A 25,185-nucleotide genomic window follows, 5' to 3' on the forward strand; every position below is an offset into this window, starting at 1 on the left:
ATATACTAATATGATGCACTGTTTTTTTGTTTCCCTCTTTAATAAATAAATACGTCTTTGAAAGAATAAAGGTAGGGAGTCAGGCGGTAGCTCAGTGGGTTAAGCACCCGTGGAGCAAAGCGCAAGGACCGGCATAAGGATCTGGGTTCAAGCCCCAGGCTCCCCACCAGCAGGGGAGTTGCTTCACAGGCCGTGAGGCAGGTCTGCAGGTGTCTATCTTTCTCTCCTCCTCTCTGTCTTTCCCTCCTCTCTCCATTTCTCTCTGTTCTATCTAACAACGACGACATCAATAACAACAATAATAACTACAACAATAATAAAACAACAAGGGCAACAAAAAGGAATAAATATTTTTTTTAAAGAATAAGGTAGAGGGGGCTGGGCAGTAGCACAGTGTGGTTAAGTGCACATGGTGCGAAGCACAAGGACCAGCAGTGAAGCAGGTTTGCAGGTGTCTGCCTTTTTCTCCTCCTCTGTGTCTTCCTTTCTCTCTCAATTTCTGTTTGTCCTATCCAACAACAACAGCTATGACAACCATAATAGTAACAACCACAACAAGGGCAACAAAATGGGAAAAATAGCCTCCAGGAGCAGTGGATTTGTAGTGCTGGCACTGAGCCCCAGAAATAAGCCTGAAGGCAAGAAAAAAAAAAGGCTAAAGGTAGTTTACAGTCTGTGAGAACTCTCAGGCTTAGAGCACACGTCTTGCATTATAAGGTTCCAGATTATCCAGGTGCCTCAAGTTCAAATAACTGGCACCACCATACACCAGCCCATGGTTTCTCTTTTTTTTTTTTTTTTTTTTGTTTTCAAATATTTTATATATTTACTATGAGAGAGACAGGAAGAGAGAGAGAAAAATACCAGACATAATACAAAGAAAACCAGCGCATGCACGTGCTGTTGGGGACTGAAATTGAGACTTCATGCTTAAGAGTCCAACACTTGATCCACTCACTGCACCATCTCCCAGACTGCTGGCCTCTCTTTTTCATGTGAAAATAAATGTTTTAACAAGGGCAACAAAAGGAGAAAAAAATGGCCTCCAGGAGCAGTGGATTCATGATGCAGGCACTGAACCCCAGCAATAACCCTGGAGGCAAAAAAAAAAAAAAGAAATGTTTTAAAATAGGTTATGATATTACCTACTGGTATTTTAATATTTGGAAGTAGCAGCAGATTATCTTTCATCACAGAAAACCTGGGCTTAAATTGGACTCTCTGAATTGTGTTACCTTGAGCAAATTACTTTCTGATTCCCAGTTTTCTTATACTTCAAAGGATACCAATCATAGACTTTCCATCCAAAGGGATCTTGCATGTAAAGCAACTAATGAATTGTATTTTAATGGTAGCTTATCTTCCTCGTTATGTACTTTTAAAGTACCATAGCAATAAAGGTATAGACACTGTTTTTAGTAACTTGGTATTAAGTTCCTTTTTGTTGATTTGGCATTGGTTTACAGTAGTATAAAGATTTGGGGGTATAGCTTCATGCCTCTGGAGTGGCCCTAGAGGTTGTATGGTGGCTAGAGCACTGTACTTGCAAGCATCAGATCCAGAATTTGATCTCTGGCATCACATATGCCAGTGATGCTCTACTTTCCTGTCCCTCTCCTGCTAAAGAATATTTTTGAAAACAAACAAACAAAAACTCACTGTAAAATTACAGCTCTTATGAAAGACCTGCTCTAGCACCTGTTTTGGCTAATCAAAAAAAAAAAATCAGAAGAGGAATTTTGCTTTTATTGTAAAATTGGGTAACTGGAGATATCACTGGGCATTTGTTTGTATCAGCCATTCCAGAGGCAAATCCATGCCCCAGGTATTGGTGGTGGGGCACCAAGTTCCTTCTTGAGAACTTTATATAGATTGCCTGTGTAATAACTCCTTACTTTTACTGTATGCTAGTGTTACTTTAGGCTTGGTGTTATGATTTGGTAGGATGCCTTTTGTATCTGAGCGCACCTCTCCTTTTTTCCTTATAAATTCATGATAATTTCTTCTCTACTCTATGCAGTTTTGGCTTAGGAAAGGAACTCTCTGCTTTTAGATAGTGGAAGGGGTGGTGGGGCACATTGTGGTAAAACACAATGCTGTGAAGTAATCATGCTGTTAGTAAATCAATCTCTGAGTTGTGTAACAGGTGTTTAGATAGCCTACCATCTGAACGGATGCCTCCACACACGTTTGTTTTCAGTTACCTGCTTCTCTCTCAGAGAGATGCCTGGGAGAGTAAGATTACCTTCTGTTATTGTTAGCTTATTTTAAAATTAAGGGAGGTATGCACAAATGTACGTCTTGTAGAAATTCCAGTTGATAATTTTGCTCTATTTATGCATGCACATATATATTTTCAAAAATAAGTACATCTTTTATATCTAGATATTCTTTCCCATTTTTTTACCATTATGGGACTCTTGAAGAAATTCACTATTTACAATAGAGTTGCTTTAACAAAGTGTTTATGAAAATACAGATCCCAATCACGGTTTCCCTTTGGACAACCAAAGACAATTTGAAATTTGTTAGTAGATACAAGATGAAAGGCGGGTTCAACTGTATATCAAATTGTACCTAAGGAACTGAAATTGTTTTATAAACCTCAATCAGGCCTCATACCACCCCGGAAGCAAGAAAAAAGTATTATGCACTTTTATGGAGATACAAACTTATAACCCATGGAGAGGTTAATCAATTTGCATCAAATGTGTTCTAGCTGTTCTGCTGTGAGTTGGGAACGAAACAGAATTTCTTCCTAGGGAGCAACTTACCTTCTTTTATTTGCCTGATTACAAGAGTGTATGAAACTTCTGGAAAATTATGATGAATGTTCAAAAGAACCCCCAGAGAAAGGATTAGCATTTGTTTCCCAGTTTAGTAAATGAGTGATTTGTTTTTCATGCAAAAGCAACAGCACTTTTTTGTTCGTTTGTTTTGCCAAACACTTAGGTAGAAATGACCCCTTTGAGGAAAGAGAAAAGGAAAAACAGAGCAATCCAGGAATTCTAATAGTGATTGGCAGAATATTTCTTTTTTCCTTTCTTCTACCTCCTTCTACATAGCAACCTGCACAGATATTGCACGCTAGAGGGCACTTGAGGTAGAAGAAAAAAACGCCTCCACATCCACTCTAATGTACCAGTTGCTTGTGCAGGCAGGAGACTGCAACCTAAAAGCAATGCCCTGTTTTCCACATGGCAGCATCTTTAATAAACACACAAAAATCCTTAGACATCATTATGCAGCTTTGACTAATACAGAAATTCTGTTCACATTCTTAGTAATGCAGACTCCTTTCAACTTCACAGAGCACTTGTCAAATGCAAGTATAGCATACACTCTCTAATAACCACTTTGATAACAACTAATCAGAACTATAAGTTCCATTTTAGGCATATGAAGAGATGCTGATGTGCCTCTTTTTATGCTTATCTATCTGTAATTCTCTCTACGTATTTATCATATGTCTCTGTGTAAATATTAAACAGTGGTAATCTTCTAAATAGAATCAATTAACTTTATTTATTATATTTTTATATTGAATATAATTTAATATACCAAACTAGTAGTATAGGGATGGGGGAGGCTCCCTCTCCTTTTTCTCCACCTTCCTCTTCCTCCTCCTCTTCTTTCTCTCTCTTTTAGCACACTCTGAAGTGCTTTTAGTTTATATTTTCCCTTTTCATGGGTTTAAAGTTTAACCAGAGGGATCTGGCTTCTTAATCTGGGTTCTGTTCTCTTTTAGAAAAAAAAAAAAACAATGAAAATGCTAAGTGTGTAGTCTACAAAACCTGGCCTGGCTTATTTGATAATTTTGTACCTACCCTCTTAAATCTATCTACTGCCCTCCCTCAGTTTCTGTTTAGAGCTGAATTGGAGCTTATCTCTTTTCTAGCACCTGGGAAGATGGGAGATAATGTCATTTTGAAAGGCTTCTCCAAAATGCTCTCAGCACAGATGTGGTTTTCAGAAAGTGTTTACACCTCCATTTACTGAAAATATAATGGCAAGCTCAAGATTAGCAATTATAGTCAATATTAAGAGATACAGGGACAGCTAAAACCAGCAGCCAAGAAATCTAGAGCATTCTAACTCGGAGTAGCAAGCTCAAGGGTAATTTTATCTAAAGAATTTACAACCACCTCTAAAGAAATATTTGGTTTTCACAAATCCCATCATAAGCATTATTAAAGTAATCACAGGATGAATTCAATATGCATATACTTCTCTTTTTCTTATTTATTGTTTTTTTAAGATTCCATTCTGTGTTCTGAATTTCCTAGGACAAACATTAAGTCTTAATATAATGTACCCTTTTGTTTTTTATTCTTCTCAACTTTATACCTATCACCTGGGAAAGAGTAGCCTAAAGGAGTGATCCTCAAACTTTACCCAACAATAGACTTCCCGGGAGCATTTGTTAACATTCAGGTTTCAGAGCCCCACCCAGATTCTGAGTTAAGAATTTGTTTTCAAGAATTTGATTTTAAAAAAACTCTTAAAAATTTTTTTTTATTTGTAAAAAGGAAACTGACTAAACCATAGGATAAGAGGGGTACATTTCCACACAATTCCCACCACCAGAATTCTGTATCCCATCTCCTCCCCTGATAGCTTTCCCATTCTTTAACCCTCTGGGAGTATGGACCCAAGGTCATTGTGGGATGCAGAAGGTTGAAAGTCTGGCTTCAAAAAAAAAAAAACTCTTAAATACGTCTAAATGTATGTAGACACTTATAAACTTTAATTTTTTATTTATTCTTTTGGTATTTACGTTCTAATATATAAAATTGCAGTCTCATTTACCTAACAATTGTTATATATTGCTTCTTTACCCCACCCTAAAGGAAAAGACATCATAGTTTTCAGATTTCTATATTCCTAAGAGGAAGTAGGGGAAAAGTATGGAAAATAGTACATAGAAATTATTATCACAGCATCATAACTTCACTCTACTAGTACACTGGGGCTGAAATAGACCTGGCTAGCTATCTTAACCTGAATTAAAATTTTATTTATTTATTTTTTGAAAAAGAACCTCTTGGGAGGTAACACACTGTGAAATTCTTTCATTCATGAACTAATACCCTTTGCTCCTATGTTTGGAGATAGCCCATGAATGAATGAATGAATGAATGAATCAATCAATCAATCAATCAATCTATATAAAGTTAATAGCAATTCAGTAAACCTGAAGTTCTCAGTAATCATACTGAGGTGAATATATTTGTTTTGCATTGAGGGTCTTTGGTTTTTGCTTTTAATTTACTTTTTTTTTTTTTTTACTATCTACTGACTAATGAAAAAACTGCATTTTAATGCAGTATACACACACACACACACATATATATATATATATATATATATATATATATATATATATATATATATCTTCCATTCTTCTCCATTTCCTGTTCAACTATAGAGGTTTGAGCTTTTCTAGCTTTCTCAACTCCTTTTAGATCCGTTTTCTATATTCCAGCTGATTCCTCAGTCACTTGGTTTACATTATAATAACAACAAAACACCTGTAGTGAAAGCTAAAAATACCTTTTACTACATGGAATTTCTCTCCTTCTCATTCAACTGTGATGGACTACACTGCAAAACTGTCTGATGTCACTGAAATCTAGGCTGGAGACATTCTGTCTCACTCCAGTTTTGAATCAGACAGCCAAGGTTATTCTGAATGCAACCCTCCTTCTCAACCCCCACCCCCATACTCCTGCCCTATCAGATAATTCCTCACCCTTCCATCCCTGCAATGTTTCACAACACATGCAATTTTGGTTACCATTCTAAAAAGCTTATGTAGCATGGCCTTCTTCCTGCTGGAAGGCTGTAACCCTGGAGAGGATATTAAAAAGAAAACACTTAAAAACACTTTAAGGAGTTAGGCTCTCACCATTGTGACATTACACTGCATCCTATTAGGAGTGGGTGGAATTGTTAAAGAGGTAAATGCCTTGTCTTTCAGCATCCCTGATTATTTTAGAATCTTATAGAGCTTTTTAACATTATCCAAATAGTCTTTCACACTGCTTAATCATCCAGACTTCTCCTAAGAAGAGAAAATTAGGAAATTCCTCTGTCATGCTTTGAGCAGAGATTAGCAGGTGTAGAGAGGGTTCCCTTGAACTCTAGTTGACCAAAATTAAAATGAAGACAGTGTATAATTGTTATGAGAGTGAATGTGGTTCGGGTAAGTAAAACATTCATTCTAACCCAAGGTACCTAAGACCATTGGATTATGGTTCTCCTCATTTTGACAGTTTTTATTTCTCTTTAAGGAAATCAAATTTGAGGATAGTATCTATTGCTGCTATTCTGGTTTTCCTTTGATATAGTTGTGTGTGTGTGTGTGTGTGTGTGTGTGTGTGTGTGTGTATGTGTGTGTATTCCTCCATCCTCCAGTAACAACTAATCTTTTCTTTAGTTCTCACTGATATAAAATGCTACCCTAAGGGAAGATTCAGAATATTTGTTCAAAATGAAAAATGAATGTCTGAAAATTAGGCACTGCCCAAGATATGCTTTATTTTGTTGTCCACTTGGGACTGCTTGGCCTAGCAGCAGTTTATAATTTGATTGAGGTTTGAGTGCTGTCCCTTTTTCTAAGAGAGTTAGCCAAGTCCTGAATACCTTGTAAGACAGTCTGAGATGAGAACAAACAGTTACTTAGGGACTGCCTGAGACAAAGGGGTACCTGCTGCTGCTCTTTACCCTACCAAAGTAATCCACTAAGTTTATTCCATGATAGTTAAAATATGAAGCAGACAGATATCAGGCCTATAGTCAGTATTCTTTTCAAGGTGTCACAATAAGATGTTGGAGGCAGCACATACACAAATGTCAAATCTATGTAAGTATTAGAAACATATTGTGCCTATTTTCTCATTCTGTTCACTCCGACTCATTAATTTGAGTCAGACAGTACAGCTCTACAGATCTTGTGTTTGCTTCTCTGAGCCCCTCTCCCCTTCTGTTTTGGCAAAGTCTCAGATGGCAAAACCAAAACAAACAAACAAACAAACAAACAAACCCTCAGAGCAGCTCACTTATAGTGCACAGGGAATGAACTAACTCCAAGTGTCTTGACAAGGAGAGTTAGAGACAAACACACACACACACAGACACACAGTAGTCCATCTTATTTTTCATTAATTTTATTAATGAAAAGAAATGTAATTTATGGCATCCCCAAAGAGAGTGATCACAGTGACTGCCTATGTCTACATGTCAGTCTAGATGAAGAGAAGCAAAGAATTCACGACCCTGTTTTCTTTCAGGGGCTCTCCTCAGGGTGGTCAATTCTCAAGATGTGCGACAAGTCCACCGGAGAACTTGAAGCAGAAACAGCTAATGGGACATCTATCTCTTGCTGGAGCCCAGGAGCTACAAGAATGGTGCAAGAGGGGAGAGCTGGAAGCCAGAGCACAGTGAGAAACCCTTTGAGACTCAGTCCCTTATTTTCTCCAGCAAGTTCTGCTTTGCTTTCCACATGGACTTCCAGAGCGCCCCTCCAGGCCAGCCTTCTGCCCTCCCTCACCTCATTTCCCCAAAGGAGTGGACGCCGGGGCAGATCAGAAATGCGCTGCTCTTACACCCAGGACCACAGAGACCTCCCGCCTCTCCCCGGGCGCGGTGGGGCGGTGGCAGCGGTTCTACAAGTCACCCGGCTCCACGGCTGGTTAGTGGGGTTCAATTTAGTGGGGAGGTAAGCTGCCCACGCGCACTCGGGCCGCCCAGTCGCGTCCTCTTCCCAGCCAAAGAAAACAGGTGTGGGTCAGTCACCCAGAGGCTTTTCGAGACAACTCTCGCCCCTAGCGAGAAAGCTCGCGGGTACCTCCTCTTCCTCCTCCTCTTTCTTTTTTTCCTCCTCCTCTTCCTCTTCCCCTCCGCAGCCTTTTCTTCTCCGCCGGCCCTCTTATCCGGGAGCTCGGTCTTGCGCGGGTTGCGCACACTGCACGGAAGGGCGCATCTCCACGCCGCGGCTCTGGCGGCGGAGGCGCGCGGGCCGTGCTCGGGAGCGAGGAGCGAAAAGTTGTGCGCCCACTTGGTCCGGGAAAGGAGCGACTGAGCGGGCGCTCGAGAGCCAAAAGGAGGGAGGGGGGAGGCATACAGGGGGGGCGGGGTGGGGGGAACTGCTTACACGAATTTCCAAGTGGTAGACCTGCCTCTGTGCTCTGCCCAATGAGATCCGTCAGGGGAGGCACCCGGCTCACTTTTCCACATCACTTCACAGTTACATTTGGCAGGCAGGCGGGCTCGCACGCTGGCGCGCTCAAGCCCCGGAATTAGTGGATTTTTATTTGGAATCTCTCTCTCTGCCTCCTCGAAGCCCGTCCGCTGTCGCCGGCTTGTGCACAGACGGTAGCATATACCCACCCACCTAGCCACCCACCCTTCTCACTGCACTTTGGACTGCGGACACCCAGAGCCCGGCGCGCCCGCCCCTTATATCTGCACCGAGCCCCTCAGCTCCGAGAGGCATGAACGGAATTCGGAGGCGCTTGCCCAGCGTGCGGGAACTGGCCGCTACTCGCTGCCCTCAAGAGCAGACCCCTAGCCCCCCCAGCCATTTGTGAACCAGAAGGTTTGAAATTCGCCAACCCGGAGCTCCACAAGAGTAAGTGACTCCCACCACCACCATCCTCACCCGCGTTTTTTTTCTCCCCCATCCCTATGCCCTGAAGACCACCCAGAAGGGGCTATTTCCTTTAGGACATTCCCCCATTACCGCTTCGGACACCTTGCACGTCTTTCCCCACCCGCAGGTGATGGATGCGGGTGCCTTGACCAGGCGTCGGCTGAGCTGTGTCTTCTTTCCTGGTATCTATGCACGGCTGATGGGAACGCCTCAGTTTTTTTTTTTTTTTCTTTCTTTCTTTTTTCCTTTTGCTTTTGCCTGACAGTGTTTGCCAACTGCTTTGGCCAGAGGCCCAAGAGAGTCGGGATTGTGCCCCCTCCAGATTTCCTGCGGTTCTCCCCTCACCCTCCCCGCGGTCGTGCAGCGGTCTCACCGCCTCGCCACGCAGACAGACACCGCTGCAGCTGCGCGCCTTCACTGCGGGCTCCGCGCGGTCCGGGAAGGACCCGCCAAGGGGGGCGAGGGCAGCACGAGCTAGCGCTGAGGGTCAGAGGGTGGTGTTGGTGCTCTGTGAATGGGTTGCTGCATCTCCCCAGCAGAGAGAGAGATGGAGGTGGAGATAGATATAGAGATAGACCCCGGCGGTGAGGCTGTAGGAAGCCCGGACTCAGTCGCCAGAACCCCAGCGTGAGGCTTTCCCACAAGTGGCTGCTCCTGCCTGGGAGGCGCAGTGCCCGCTGCAAACTTGCTGGATCTCCCCAGCCGCCCCGCAGCTCCACAATCTTGTCTTCCAGACGCTGCCCCGCACCCAGAGATGACACCCCGTCAGTGTCCTCTCTGGAGTCTCCCCCTCCCCCAAAGACTGCGTCCACTGAGGCGCTCTGAGTCAGGGACTCCTCGGTCCCCTCTGCAACCACGGAGCCCAGCGCTGTGCTCTCCGTCTTCTCACGCCTCTTGGTCCGTGAACAAGAGGGTGGGGGTGGGATGCCGCGCCCCCACTGAGCCCCAGAGAAGGTTTGCTTTCATCTGGGTACTGCCGGTGCATAACAGGTTTCTAAGGGACCTGCTTGCATTCTCTCCCGAGCGGGTCAAGGCTAGGAGACAGTGAGAACCTACCGCCACCACTGCTGGTGCCAACAGGTATCCACAATTCCCTCCGCCTTTTTTCTTATCCCCCACCAGCCCAAGCCACCCCGCCTCAAGCCGGTAGACACCTTAAAGTTTAGTTGCCATTGACCCTTCCCCGCAGGCACCGCCAGCGGCAGGTCACCCGCTAGCCATTTGTTTGTCTTAGCGAGCGGAGAAGGCAGCTGTTTGCTGGGAGTGCTAAATGTAAGACATCAACCCACATTAATTGTTGATGGTGGCAAACGCACACCATTAGCCCGTAATGGAAAATTCGACTGGCAGGTGCTCACTTCAACTCCCATTTAAAGGAGAGAGCTTGTCACCCAGCGAGCAGCAGGGAGAAAAGGTCCATTTAACTTTGCCACCCTTTCCTCAAGATTCCATAAGAGTTTCCTGTTGAAGGCGCGTTCAGACAATCCCTCTGAGCGCCAGAGCTGCTAATCAGATCAGCAGGCTGCTTTCTTTCTCCGGGCTTCACGCTATCTGTGGGCTGACAATGGGAAGGAGGGGACCGGGAAAACGGACGCATGAGCACTGCCCTCTCGCATACTGTACCTTCCGAAAGCAGACTGTAATATCTGGGGTTGGTTGGAGCCGGCTTGAAGCTCCAGTCCTCTTTACAATACTCAAGACAGCCATCTGAATGGTTTACAACCCTCCCTGGGCTTCACCTCCAGCTTCATTATAGGAGCTTTCCAACTGGAAAACTCTGTGTGAGAAAGAGATATTTATGTAAGATTTGAGAGTGGGATTTTCTATCCATTCAACCTCGCCGTTGTACCTCACTGCATGCAAAATGAGCCTTGTCGTTCATGCTAAACACTCTACTGAAATTTCTGCCTGGCTATATTGCCTTTCATCAGCTGTGTCCAGTTTTGCAAGGATTTTACTGGGAGGGAGAAAAAGATTCTTTTATTGAAAGGCCTGATGTCTTTGAGGAACGGTTCTTGGTGGGTTACATTCCCATCCCAACCCCCAAGGGAATTCTCCAAATCATGCTGTCTGCACGTTTATCCTCTTCCCTGAGTTGTGTGGCTGAGAGAAATTGTAAGCCTATCCCTTTTATTAAACACTAGTACTGTTAATATTCAATAATTCTGCTCTAGCAAACTTGAAGTTTCCCTTCCTATAGTCATTTCATGCTCCTGGAGCAGTCAGAGTTTTAAGTCATCTTTGAGACTATATAATTTTTTTTTTTCTTAGACTCTAAAGAGGACTTAGAATTGAGGAAAACCTGTTCTGGAAACAGTGAGGAGTTTTCCAGTACCTCCTGGGATGACTACATTCAGGGCTTTTCAGTGGCAGATCTTCTCTTTATGTTCCCTGGGCCACCCAAATGAGTATCCACTGGCAGATATTTTAGAGGCACTAGCTATTGTTCTCTGAAATTGATGCAGATGTGTTGTCACTCCAACTTCTTAATCCCCACTGCAAGCAACCTGTATCTTGCATTCCTATGTCTTACTAGCATTACAAATACATTTTGCTTTGTAATTTGCAGTATCCTAGAAATCTAGACTCCAGGTGATTAAATCTCTACTCAACTCAAGAATATTATCATTTTTGGTGTCCAGAGCACATTCTTGAGCTCTTAAAGGTTTTATGAGTTTAGCTGAAGAACAGTTTTATAGCAGTCCTTAACTAGAATAGCAGCTATCTTTTTCTCATGTATACATATCAGTTTTAAAAATGGGGAGAAAGGCTTTCATGTGAAAAAGAACTTTACTTGGATTTATGTAGCACTCTGGTCAAAGCTATTCATCTACAGTAACTCCTTAATTTAGCACTGATCACACTTTAAGTGGTCAAAGGTGGTGCTGGATGTGAGGAGGGGAAGAAATAAGTCTTAAAACATGCTCACCAGCATGGAATAAACCACTTGAGAAGGCAATTTGTAAAGGCTGTTACACGAATAGACTTATCATGCAACATTTCCTTGTAAACTATGTACAGATTGAAGGTCTGATACTGCTGGTTAGCAAGGAGCATGAGATTGTTGGAGCAGAGCAAGAGATTGCCAATGAATGAGGGTATAACGATTCTACTCAAGAAATTGTACCTCAGGGCTTTGCTTTCCAGGTGCCTTTTATTGTTTGTTGGTGAGGATAAAGAAAGTAGCATTCGGAAAAGTTAGAATCCATATTTCAGCAACTGTTCAGAGGACCTTACCATTTAAAGTAAATTAATGTTTTAAAGACATAATCTTGATTTTTCTACTCAAGGGGGCATACCTCATGGCTTATCAGCATTCCAAATGTGGGCAAATTTTCTGTGCAAATTATAAATTTGTTCACTGGTAAATTGCCCTTTGATTTATTTTTTCAAACATACTTTTCTGGTCCATCAGCAAAGTTTTGTGTTTGACAGATCAAGGAACAAGTGTAGTCAGAGTAGTCTTTCAAATATAGATGTAATTTAACATCTTGGGATTTTATTTCTAAAGTATTGTCCTCAGTGGTGCTATGGGTTTCAGTCATTTCATATCTTTTGTGAAGATATTCAGCGATGCAGGGGAAGAAAAAAGACTTTTCTCTGTTTTCAGCACTGTTGGTGTTCACAGCTGAAATGACTTAACTGTTTTATAGTCTCCTAACTTTGGTGTTGATTCTTGTTGGTCTGTATTGTGTTGTACACATATGCATATGTGCAAACATATCCTCAGTAATAAGCAGGCTTACTTGAAAAACTAACTCATTTATTGGTTCAAGTCTGAGATTTTTAGCATGTCTTTTGCCCTTGCATTTCCCTTCCATGATTTATTTACCTCCTGGCCACTTATATTTGTATCTAATTTTACCTGTTTGTGGTGCTAGAAATTTTTTTCAGAATTTTATAAATGTTTATGTGTGAAATGGGGTAATATTTTGAGAGACCAAGGCTGTCACCTGATTTAGTGCAGTTAATTAACCAAAGAGCTATTAGCCCTCTCCAATTTCATTCTTATAGAAAGTTGAGAGGAGCAGTCTATTTCTGCTAAACTGTTGGTTCCTGACTCTAAAACCCACTTCAGATATAACCACGAGGAGAAAATTAGTTGAACCTGGCAACTTCAAAAGGTCAAAAAAGAAATCAGTTTAAGGGATGCCATTTAGTTGTTTCTTCCATATGTTGCGGCTAACTAAACCTCCATTGCCACTTCATGGCATAGCATCAGGGCCAGTACTGTTTCTTTTTACTATCTTGTCACAAGCTTTTATTTCTCAAGTTTTAAATATCATGTGTTAGCCTCTCATAAATATCACTCACCTTCTTGCTTTTGAAAATATTTTCCTTTAGGTTCTATGAGTGGGTAGAAAATGATTTTCTGTACCTCTCTGGAAAATATTATGAAAGAATAATGCTTGTATTTAAGAATTTTCAAACACTTTTTCCGACCTACTCTCACCGTCAGAGACAAAAGCAAATGCTAGAAGAGTAGTTGGTTGGGGGCTCAGTATAGATTCAGAACCCAATAAACAATTTAATGCCTTAACTAGCACAATCTGTGTCCTCTCCCTTTATCAGATGGTTCTCACTGGGGGGAAGGGAGGGGGTAGCACAGTCATATTCAAAGTCCTGTATTGTTACTATCTACCTCAATTTTCACTACAGACATTTCCTAAGTTTATTTTTAGATACAGCTTTTCTCATTTTTAAAAATCAATTTTACTCATGTTTCACAAAGCATATTTCCTCCCTTGTCATCATTATTAAATGCTCTGAGAATATAAAAGTGATATAATTCAGCTTTGTAAAAATGAGATTCCTCTAAGACTAGACTTGCTTCAAGAATGCTGTTAAGTTATATATGTGTTGCAAAATTATATTTTATTGAGAAAATGCTCAAATTATGAAGTTGTTGCAAGTGTAACTCAGTGTTTGTATCTTGAAGTTTCAGGGAATTTTTTTTTTTTTAAAGTATGACTCAGTTCTTTCTCTCCTTTGCACCTTCTTTCCTTTTCCATTCCTCTTCAATAGTGTTTATTTGAATGGTGCAGTTCACTTGATGAACTGCAAATGTCTTAGACAATTCTAGACTCTATATTGATTTTAATCAGCAACGTGTACCAGGTCCTTGAATATACATACAAGAAAAAATATTATATATTCCATGAAAAAGCCCTTTGTATGTGCTTATTGATGTTTTAGGCATATTTCATATATTGCAAACAAATATTAAGTTGACACTTCTCAATCTTTCTATAATTATCAACTGAAAATGTTATCCTAGTATATTCATTTTTATTAACAATCAGAACAATGTATTTCCATGTATATTTCTAGAGAGATTAAAGCATAACATATGATTATTTGATTTCTGATATCACACAAATAACATAAAAACAAGCAAGTTGGGGAATAATATAAATATTGGGCTGTCAGAAAAGCCAGGATGCATTTTTGCATAGAAAAATAGTCAACTACTTCATGACTTTCACAACAACCCAGTATTATAAGGGAATACTTTTTCTTCTTATATTCAGTGTCATTTCCAAAATATGATACCATAATTACAAGGAAACAGTCTTTCCTTTATTAGTCTACAGCTATTTCAGCTTCACAAACAGAAATTAACTTTTTTTATACCCAAATAGTTCCACCATCCATTTAGGACTGCTCAGAAATATAAAAACAATAGTGCATTTCTATTTTGATTAGAGTAGTAAGTAGAATATACTTGTCTTTTTGAGTTTTCATAAAATACACCTGAGATTGGATTTCATTTTAGAATCTGTATAAGCAACTTAATTTTCTTGAGCTGTGCATTCTGTATGCTACCTCATTATTTTTGGCAAATAATTGCTTGCTGTCTGTCTACCTACCAGTTACTGCAGTTCATGATTTTTGTCTGCAGTTCACAATAACAGTGTATGTGGATTTTAAACTACAAATCATGAATTTATAAAGTTCTTGAAACATGAAGAGTAACATTGAGGTGCACTTGTAAGGGTGGTTACTAATTGGAAGAGTCTTCACTTAAGTTCACATACTTGGCTACACTTCAGTATTATATACTCCAGCACTGGTTTTGTGATAAAATTCATTTTAAGCATCTTCACATTTCTGAAGCAGGAAAGAAAAGTTTCTAATTTCCAGCTATCATCAGCTGTGTTAAACATTCTTGAAATAAATGGTAAGATTGCATTCTTTTGGAGAGGCACTACCTGAACTCAATTTCTAATTACTATTTGGTTGCCAGAAAAGTAATGATGTATTTTTCTCTATGCAAAAATGCATTTATGAATTTTTTGACCACCCAATACTGTTTTCTCTGAGCTCCTGTCTGGGATATGTTTAGCTATTAAATTGGCTTCCTCTTTGAATTAGTAGATATAAGGCCATTCTTCAAGAAAAGGATTGGGATTTTTTTTCTATATTGTAGAATAGAAATACCAGGCCATTTTTTCTTTCAGAGTAGTGAATAACTCTAATGTTAGATGTATAATATTTGAACTTTGGCTTCTCAGGCAGAAAGAGTGAAGGACAATGTCATATCTTCTATAGAAAGAAGCTGGATTGGTTTTGAGGAAGAGATGAGGGGTAGAAATGCTTCCCTGTAGAATCCAAATAAGACAATTTTAAGTCATTAATTGCATGTTAGTTGTGGATCAGGAAAACTATTTCTAAGATACAGTTTCATTACCATCCAGCTTAGTTCATGCCATTGTTAAAAAGAAAAACAACAACAAAAAGCCCAAACCAAGCGCTGGGAAAGGTTATTTTTACTGCTTGTCTACATAGAACATTGGGCTTCTCCCAGTGGTGTGGTGTACACAGTAAGAAAATGATAGGAATATATTTTCCAGAGAATCAGTCAAAAGTCTTTGTCAAGCAGGCAAAACAGTAAATAGTAACTATGGATGGATGCTACATGAATACCCTATACTTCATGTACTTTTTTTTTTTTTTTTTTGGCAAAATCCCTTTTTAGTTAGTTAGAATTAAACATTGAGCATTAGTTTCTCTAGCTGCTGCAACTGAGATTAAATTGCCCAGGTCTTTATCTTACTGATAATAGAATTTTAATTCATACTACTACTGTCAGATGCCTACATCATTGTTTTCAACCCCTGTTCCTTGTGTGGATTACCATAGTTCATCCAAGACTGATAAGAATAAGATTGATAGGAGTTGGGTGGTAATACAGTGGGTTGAGCGCACGCCATGTGGCTCAAAGCATGAGGACCGGAATAAGGATCCCGCTTAGAGCCCCCTGCTTCCCACCTGCAGGGGAGTCACTTCACAGGCAGTGAAGCAGGTCTGCAGGTGTCTATCTTTTTCTCCCCCTCTCAGTCTTCCCCTCCTCTCTTCATTTCTCTCTGTCCTATCCAACAACAAACATCAATAATAATTACTACAACAATAAAACAAGGGCAACAAAAGGGAATACATAAATAAAAGAATAAAATTGATAGTGATAATAATCAGAAAAGGGGAAACAAATAAAACTTGGACTTCTGATATATTACACCAAAGATTTCTGGGGAAGGAGGACAGGGAAAGGGAAAGGAGGGGGGTGCTTTAAGGACCTGATGATGTTGGGAGTGGGTATGTTTTGCAGATACTTACCTTGGTGAGATGAGAAATTGTACCCATGTGTCAACAACTGTACTGTAAGCCATTAACCTCAAAATAAAAAATAATAAAGGGAATAAAAGTAAGATTGATTCCAATTGATTGTTGCATTTAAAGGGGCAGCACAGATTTTCACTTAAGTCCTTTTTTTTATTTTAAAGATGTTTTTAAATATTTATTTTCCGGGGGTCGGGCGGTGGCGCAGCGGGTTGAGCGCATGTGGCGCAAAGCACAGGGACCGGCATAAGGATCCCGGTTCGAGCCCCCGGCTCCCCACTGCAGGGGGGTCGCTTCACAGGCTGTGGAGCAGGTCTGCAGGTGCCTGTCTTTCTCTTCCCCTCCTCTCTCCATTTCTCTCTGTCCTAACCAACAACGAATAGCGTCAACAAGGGCAATAATAATAACCACAACGAGGCTACAACAACAAGGGCAACAAAGGGGGGAAAAATGGCTTCCAGGAGCGGTGGATTCGTGGTGCAGGCACCGAGCCCAGCAATAAACCTGGAGGGAAAAAAAAAAATTATTTTCCCTTTTGTTGACCTTGTTGTTTAACACTGTTGTGGTTATTGATGTTGTTGTTGTTGGGTAGGACAGAGAGAAATGGAGAGAAGGGGGGAAGACAGAGAGGGGGAGAGAAAGACAGACACCTGCAGACCTGCTTCACCACTTGTGAAGTGACTCCGCTGCAGGTAGGGAGCTGGGAGCTCAAACTGGGGTCCTTATGCAGGCCCTTGCGCTTTGCGCCACCTGCGCTTAACCCACTGCGCCACCACCCGACTCCCTTAAAGATTTTTTTATTTGATCATTATGAGAGAGAAAGACCAGAACACAACGCTGTACAACTGACATAAAGGGATGTCATGGATTGAAGGTATAATTTCTAGGACTACATGCATGAAAGTTGATGCTATAACAGACTGAGCTAACTTTCAGATTTCTCATTAAGTCACTGACTGTTGATTTAGAGTAGGTAATTTGAAGATAGCAAAAGATGTGACTTGTGATTAGAGAAGAATGGATTTGGATTCGATTGAGAAATGCTTTACTGTCATTACTATACCTGCAATTGATAAAGCAGGTGTGAGGCTTAGGTTCATCTTTTTGAGATGATCACAGTGTAGTTTTGTCTTAAATTAGTCTAACAGAATATATTTATCCTTTAACATTATGCCTCAAAAAAAAAACTTTTATAGAGATCTGGCATGTAACATTGTAAAAGAGATCTTCCTGTATTTGCCACAGGCTTAGTTACTGTATTCTGAAGCTTCAACAACAGATAGAAAAGTGTCTATATAAAGAATATAGTTCTGACTCCATCTTAGGAAAGAAAGGAATACCCTGCATTTACCTTTTTTGTTGTTGTTGTTGTTCTTGTTGCCAAAGTGACCAGTAACTATAGAACTTAAAAAAAAATTTTTTTTAGATTTATTTATTCCCTTTCGTTGCCCTTGTTGTTTTATTGTTGTAGTTATTGTTATTGTTCTAGATGCCATTGTTGTTGGATAGGACAGAGAGTAATGGAGAGAGGAGGGGAAGATGAGGAGAGAAAGATAGACACCTGCAGACCTGCTTCACTGCTTGTGGAGCGACCCCCCTGCTGGTGGGGAGCCAGGGCTCGAACTGGGATTCTTTTGGAGGTTCTTGCGCTTTTGTGCCATGTGCACTTAAAAGTATAGAACTCAAAGTCAACTATACATCCTGATGAAAAATAGTATCTTGTCATTACCAGAGTGGATGTGGCTAGTGTTATTCTGGGTGGCAAAAAGAAGCAAATTATTCACCTCTGGACAGAGCTAGATAGGTACACAAATGGCCTAATATTAAAGAAAGATTGAGGGAGTTGGGCGGTAGCGCAGCTGGTTAAGCGCAGGTGGCTCAAAACGCAAGGACCGGCGTGAGGTTCCGGGTTCGAGGCCCTGGCTTCCCACCTGCAGGGGAGTTGCTTCACAGGCGGTGAAGCAGGTGTGTAGATATCTATCTTTCTCACCCCCTTTCCGTCGTCCCCTCCTTTCTCCATTTCTCTCTGTCCTATCCAACAACGACATCAATAACAACAACAATAATGACTACAACAATGAAAAACAAGGGCAACAAAGGGAAAATAAAATAATAATAATAAAAAAGATGACTAACGAGCCTGTTAAGAGGACCTAAAAAACAAATATGCCTGTGCACATAAAAAATTTAGAATCCTCTCTGTCAAAAGAATTTGATTAGGGAATTCCAAAGGCTTTAGGAAAGGGGAGTCTCTTGCATTATTTATATTTGGACATATGCACATACTGTCCCTTTTTAAAATCCAAATACTGGCCCTACTTGTCTGCTCTAGTCATTGAGTGCTCTGTGTGAATTACACTGGGCCACATGCTGAATCACATCTCTATGTTCCTCAAATACCACTTTGAATTCAGTGTGCATTTACCTGTTTTGAAGCAGCCTGCTAATGGCTCTAAATTCAAGGTCAGAAACATTTTTAATAAAAACTCTCTGATCTTATGTGTCATTTTTGTTTCCATAAAATATTGTGGCTACTAAATCCACTGGACAATAAAAGCATAATTTCCTGTCAACCACAATAATCTTCTGGATTGAATCCTGAAGTATCTGTAAAAGCTCATTTTTATTTTAGATTTCACCTACTATTGTATGACTCATCATCTGGAACTTTATAAACTCTGTTGCTTATAAAACAAGTGTTGCAGTATATATATATCTATATATTTATATAATACTTCAACATTTCTGAGGCTTGATCAAGCTCACTTGAAAAATGCTAGGGTTGGAAGAATAAGATTCAGTCTCAGATTATTTCTGAAATGTAAATATGAGTGCAAAAATCAGATTGTAATTGTCTTATCTAAAGAAAATATCTTCTTAGGGGGAGTTCAAAAGATACACTTATGTGTAAGAATTCCAGTGAGACCATAAAATCTCTTCTTCTCACTATCCTGGGTGTAAATCAATGCAGCAGCATTATAATAAAGTGGATTGCTTAGCTAGACATGCATACTGTGGTTAGAAAATCTAAAAATAAAATTTATTTTTTTAACCCACCCTTTACAACCTTGCTCAATCTTTTTTTTTTTTAATCCTTGCATGGAATTAAGCAGTTGTGTATGCAGCTACTATCCACCATGTTTATTAATCCTGATGATAGTGAAAGTGCAAACAATTTGGAATCTCTATAATGTTATTCCATGGTCATCAAAGAAGACAACTTTAGCTCTTCCTGTGACAGAGATACAAGCATTTAAATAGCAGGGATCCAATTTTCACAGCTGAATCCCATTTCTCTTCCAGTGACAGACTTCAGAGACAGGATGGTCTAATCCCACCACTGCACAATAGCATGTATGTACATGCAAACATAGTTTGCCCAGTCACAGGGCAGTTTTCCCAGTGTCACACATAAAGTAGATGGGAATGGGAGATGTATATATAGCATCTTAAAAAATGTTATGTATGCAGACATTTTACAAAAGAGTTTCCCCAAATCTGTGTATTTGTACTTCTGTAGGCACAATTAAATGGTATTGTGGGAGAAATGACCACACAATTTAATCCTGCAGGTCATTTCAGGAGAAGACCAAGATCAGGAGCTGGTTTTATTCTCTTAATCCAGGTTTCTGGAACTGTGATCCTTAAATCAAAAGCTTCTGCAATTGCTGGAGAAAGAAAAAGAAATGGATTTTAGTAGGCTCCACCCTAGAGCTACTACACCAGAACCTGCATTTTAGCATGATTGTCATGTAGTTTGTAAGCACATTAAAGTGTGTGAAGCATTCCACTAGCGGTGTCCTGGAACTGACTCTCACCAGAGCTGATTACTAAATTTTCAGAAATTGCTTGAGCTGACTAATGGTCACTTAGAAAGTTTGTAATTGGTTATGGTAGAAGTATGTACAGTGTAGGAATCAGTAAGCTGAAGTTCTTTTTCTTCCAGAGAGCCACTGGTTAAATATATAACAGCACACCCTTGCCTTGCCAACTTTCCTCACTAATTTGCTAAGCAATGAAAGAGATGAATTTGGGCTTTGAGAATAGTTAAGTGAAAAATAAAGCAGTTAAACTGCCAATTTCTCTAAACTTCAGTTAATACCTAAAATAGGAATGAAGGTAATAAAGTAATACATCATAGGGTTATGTGTGAATTGCTGTGAGTCTCTGTTTGTGTAGTCCTTGATGACTTAATATTGTCCAAAAGCTATCTGCTTGTACATTGTTGATCTTTTTTATGGCAAATAATATGGGTTTTACATTTTGCAGGACTTTTAAATTAGCCTGTTTCATAAAGAAAGGGGACACACAGGGTGAAACTTTAGACTAGCTGTGGTTTATTACAGCAGAGCCAAGGACTCTAAAAGAGATAGCAGGCGGAGTAGACCTGGTGCATGATGGTGGAGGAAGATGTCAGTTGTTGTGTGTGATGTGATGTGATGTGATGTGATGTGATGTGCAGATACCGAACACAGGGAGACGACTATCTCATAAGTCGATACATCCCCCAATAAAGGAATTTCATTTTATTTAATTTTTATTTGTGGTTAACAGTAGGTTACAAGATTGTAATGTTACAGTGCATTGTAACTACACCATACCTACCACCGAAGTTCTGTATCCCCAGCCTCCCACCTTCCAAAGATAATCACCATAGTTTTCACAAGTCTTAGAAACAGTTTGCTTGCTTCTTTGTTTTTCTTCCCCCTAAGTTTATGGGTATCAGATCTCTAGATTCCACATACCAATGAAACCATCTGGTAGTTGGCTTTTATCTCTTTGCTTCCAGTAAAGTAATTTAAAAAAGAAAAACAGTTTCAATGAAAGTAATAGTAAAAGTGATCCAAAAAGGACTCTCAAAGTAATGTGCTGCTTTGCCAAGTGTACCACCCAGGTTTGAGCCCAGTTGCCTGCCATATTGATGGGAATTAAAAAAAAATAGTAATAAAAATTGGCCAAAAATTGAGGAGATGTATGTGTTACAGGTTTTAGAAACTTCACAGAAGTAGTGAAAATGACTGATGGTAGATGAAGAAGGCTTTCCATGGATTTAGGCTAATTACTCACTAGAACTTTTGCACGAGCTTTGTCACTGACTATAAGACATTGGCCAACTCACTGTCCTTTCCTCCAAAATGAAAAAGAGGAATTAGGCTAAATTGCACTCATTTGTCTCCCATGCCATCTCCATAGGATAGCATGCATTTTTATTCTTCAGGGGTCTGGAGAAATTAAACATGCTCTTTATTCACAAAGAACCGTCATAGAAGAAGGTATCCAACTGGACATGCTAAGTTAACAGGGCTTAACTGGGGTGAGTTTGAGGGTTAGGAAGAAGATACCATGATCATGGATTAGATGATCTAATGAGAAATTTAAAAACACCCTAGGTATTGATCTATTTGTCAGAACCTGAATTGGTTGGTTGTCTTGTCCAATGATTAGCTCAAATGTTCTTTCATGTCTCATCCTCTCTAGCTGAGTAATTCTTCCCCCCCTCCCCCATCCTCCTTCTTCTCTTCCAGGGTTATCCCTGGGGCTCAATGTTTGCACTATGAATCCACTGTTCCTGGAGGCCATTTTTTCCCATTTTTGTTGCCCTTGTTTTTATTGCTATTGGATAGGAAAGAGAAATCGAGAGAGAGGAGGGGAAGACAGACAGACACCTGAGGCCAACCCCCTGCAGGTGGGGAGCCCCGGGCTAGAACCTGGATCCTTACTCAGGTCATTGCATTTTGCGCCATGTGCACTTACCCTATTGAGCTACTTCCCAGCCAGAGTAATTCCTTCTTAACAGTTAGCTGAGATTTCTTCCATGAAGTCTTCAGTCTGTAAATAGTCATCACTTACCCTTCTCAGACCATATTTCATAAATACTGTTAACCGTATATATTTTTGTCTTTGCCCATCAATTGCTTCTTGAATATTAGAGCCTGCTTATCCTTTTCTTCATGGTGTGTAACACACAGTATGTGCTTCTCAAATATTTATAGACTGAGAGGGAGGTTTATGTTTAGAAAGAGAATGTTGGAATCAGCCAGGTAGCTGTGGTGTTTTTCTTTCTGTTTGTCTTTCTCTGACTTTATACCTGAAAAAATTGGTCTACAAGTGCTGACTTCCCAGGCACAACAACAAAAAAGAATTTTAAAATTAAGTTTTTAATTTATTTTTTATTTAAGAAAGGATAAATTAACAAAACCATAGGATAGGAGGGGTACAACTCCACACAATTCCCACCACCCAATCTCCATATCCCATCCCCTCCCCTGATAGCTTTCCCATTCTCTATCCCTCTGGGAGCATGGACCCAGGGTCATTGTGGGTTGCAGAAGGTGGAAGGTCTGGCTTCTGTAATTGCCTCCCCGCAGAACATGGACGTTGATTAGTCGGTCCATACTCCCAGTCTGCCTCTCTCTTTCCCTAGTAGGGTGGGTCTCTGGGGAAGCAGAGCTCCAGGACATATTGGTGGGATCTTCAGTCCAGGGAAGCCTGGCCGGCATCCTGATGGCATCTGGAACCTGGTGGCTGAAAAGAGAGTTAACATACAGAGCCAAACAAATTGTTGAGCAAAAAATTAATTTTTAAAAAATATTTATTTATTCATTCCCTTTTGTTGCCCTTGTTGTTTTATTGGTGTAGTTATATTATTGTTGTTGGATAGGACAGAGAGAAATGGAGAGAGGAGGGGATGACAGAGAGGGGGAAGAGAAAGATAGACATCTGCATACCTGCTTCACCACTTGTGAAGTGATTCCCCTGCAAGTGGGGAGCTGGGGGCTTCAGCCAGGGGCTCGAACTGGGATCCTTACACTCATCCTTGCACTTTGCGCCACTTGCGCTTAACCCACTGTGCTACCACCCGACTCCCAAAATTAAATTTCTAAGATTCATACAGTGCTGTTTCTTACTGGTGTTCTTGGACAAGTCATTATTCTCTGCTTCGCTTTTGAACAAAGCAGGAGACATAGCAAACTTTATGTAACCAACATAATGTTAATGATGTTATTTTTACTCTGCAAATGTTCCTTTATTTTTCAGGCACTCTTTCTAAGAAATGAAGTCCTGTCACTATATAAAATTGTTTTAGAGTTTATGGCCACATCTTCCTTTATTTTGGCAGATTTCAGTAGGGAGCTGACTCATGCCAGGCTAGCTTCACTGGAGAGAGAGAGATGAGGAGCCTGTGGCCGAATGGGAATACAATGCAGTGCCTTTATTGCTCAGAGACAACACTTTTTATATCTTACAAACCGGAAGTGACAAGTGGGAAAAGGAAATGGCTAGGAGGGGGGTGGAGAAAAGAGCTTGAAGGTAGAAAGCTTCCATAGCAGCTGTTGAGAAGGTTCTAACTAATACCTAATACCCTGCAGGTGGGCGGGTCTCAGGCAAAGCAATAGTTATGTAAGTAGACCACACTATCAGCAATGCAGCATGAAGCAGGGGGAGCTGGTTTAATGCCCAACAGACCCACTTCCCATTCTGAGTGCCACTTGGTAGTTTCCGTCAGAAATGTATATGTTACGCATTTAAATAGGGATTTAACTTTCATATTTCAGAATCATTAACAACAGAGCATTTGTTGGGGAAGACTCTAAATTTGATGCTTTCACTAGAACTCAGACCCCAGGAAGACAACTCTCACAACCATCTCAGTTTTACTTTTATAGAACTCACAACAATAAAGAATAATATGAAATGCTTTTGATCATTCATTTATGACCTTGAGGGAGCAGCAGGGTATCTTTGGAGAAATTAAGTCTCCTTTTCTTAGCAAGTGTTTAGGCTAAGACTCTCTGACTATCCAAGTCTCTTACCTTATGAGGAGTATGGTCTAGTTCTTTCCTCACTGGCATAGATTTTCAAGTGTCTTTGTGTTACTATTTTACCATGCCTTTGTCTACTCTCAAAGTCATAGCTTAACTCTGTTTTTTCTTTGTTTTTGTTTTTTACATTGTCTTGAGGCTAGAGACCATGTCAAATCACCTATAGCCTGGCTTTGGATAACTGCAAAGACTGTACTATAGCTAGTGTTTTGTATGTGTCTTGTTTCTGAATCACCCTGAAAATTGGAAGCATTTTTTTTGGTAAGTTTGCAGAAGAGAAAACTGAAGCTGCAAACACTTGAGTATCTTGTCATTACATACAGGGATAGCAAATGGGGTGGACTAAAATTTAAACACAGGATTATCTGCTTCCATGAAGATAATTTAGTATAGTCCCCACCCCAAATCTCAGAGAGACCATGGCATATATAGGTTTATTATAAATGCTGTTTGCATAGATAAATGTATTGGCAATTCAAAAAGTTTATTGTAATTAAAAAAAAAACACAAAAAAACTAAAGACTTCAGAGGCACTGCTTGGTGTGGGCTTAAGACAACCAAGGTTTATTACATGGCAGCACAGTAGTACGAAATGGTTTATTTTAGGTACAGCAAGATAGAAAATTGTCAGCAGAGCCAGGCCCATGAGTCCATGTTAGTCACCAAAGTTCTGCTCCATGTGGTCAGTTTTTTTCAGTGAGAAACAGCATGGTGGGTCCTGGGGAGCCAATTCAACATGGAGGGCTCAGGAAAAGAAGGGGGGAGGGGAGGCAAGAGAGAGAGCGAGAACGACTTATAAGTCAAGTTTACCGAACTCAGCTACACATGTTCAGTTTCTCTGGGACAAGCAGCCATGGTGGACACAGTGAGCACATACGAACCGGGAGAGCAGGTTGCAGGAAAAGAGGCAGTGATAGAGGCCTAGCTTGTGGCAGGTTAGGCAGGCTAGCGGTTAGATAACTTGGATTACATAAATTCGTCAGCCTGATGTCAGCCATATGCTAATTATGTTAATGAGATGTATGCTAATTATGTTCCTATGTTCAGCCCCAGCCGTATGATAATCATGTCCCAAAGTCCAATTCACAT

General features: G+C 40.4%; 1 protein-coding gene across 4 annotated transcripts in view; it reads left to right on the plus strand.

Moving 5' to 3' along the window:
- The first annotated feature begins 8,188 nt into the window (after positions 1 to 8,188).
- The window catches only part of CDH8 (cadherin 8), a 487,537-nt gene continuing 470,540 nt past the window's right edge, over positions 8,189 to 25,185 (plus strand). For 2 of the 4 annotated variants that reach the window (XM_007528643.3, XM_060185427.1), the window contains exon 1: positions 8,189 to 8,632. The gene's annotated coding sequence lies outside the window, so the exon portion shown is untranslated. The remainder of the gene's footprint in view (positions 8,633 to 25,185) is intronic. The other 2 variants (XM_060185429.1, XM_060185428.1) reach the window with 2 other exon arrangements.

This window comes from Erinaceus europaeus, chromosome 2, assembly GCF_950295315.1.
Source record: "Erinaceus europaeus chromosome 2, mEriEur2.1, whole genome shotgun sequence".
Lineage (NCBI taxonomy): Eukaryota > Metazoa > Chordata > Mammalia > Eulipotyphla > Erinaceidae > Erinaceus > Erinaceus europaeus.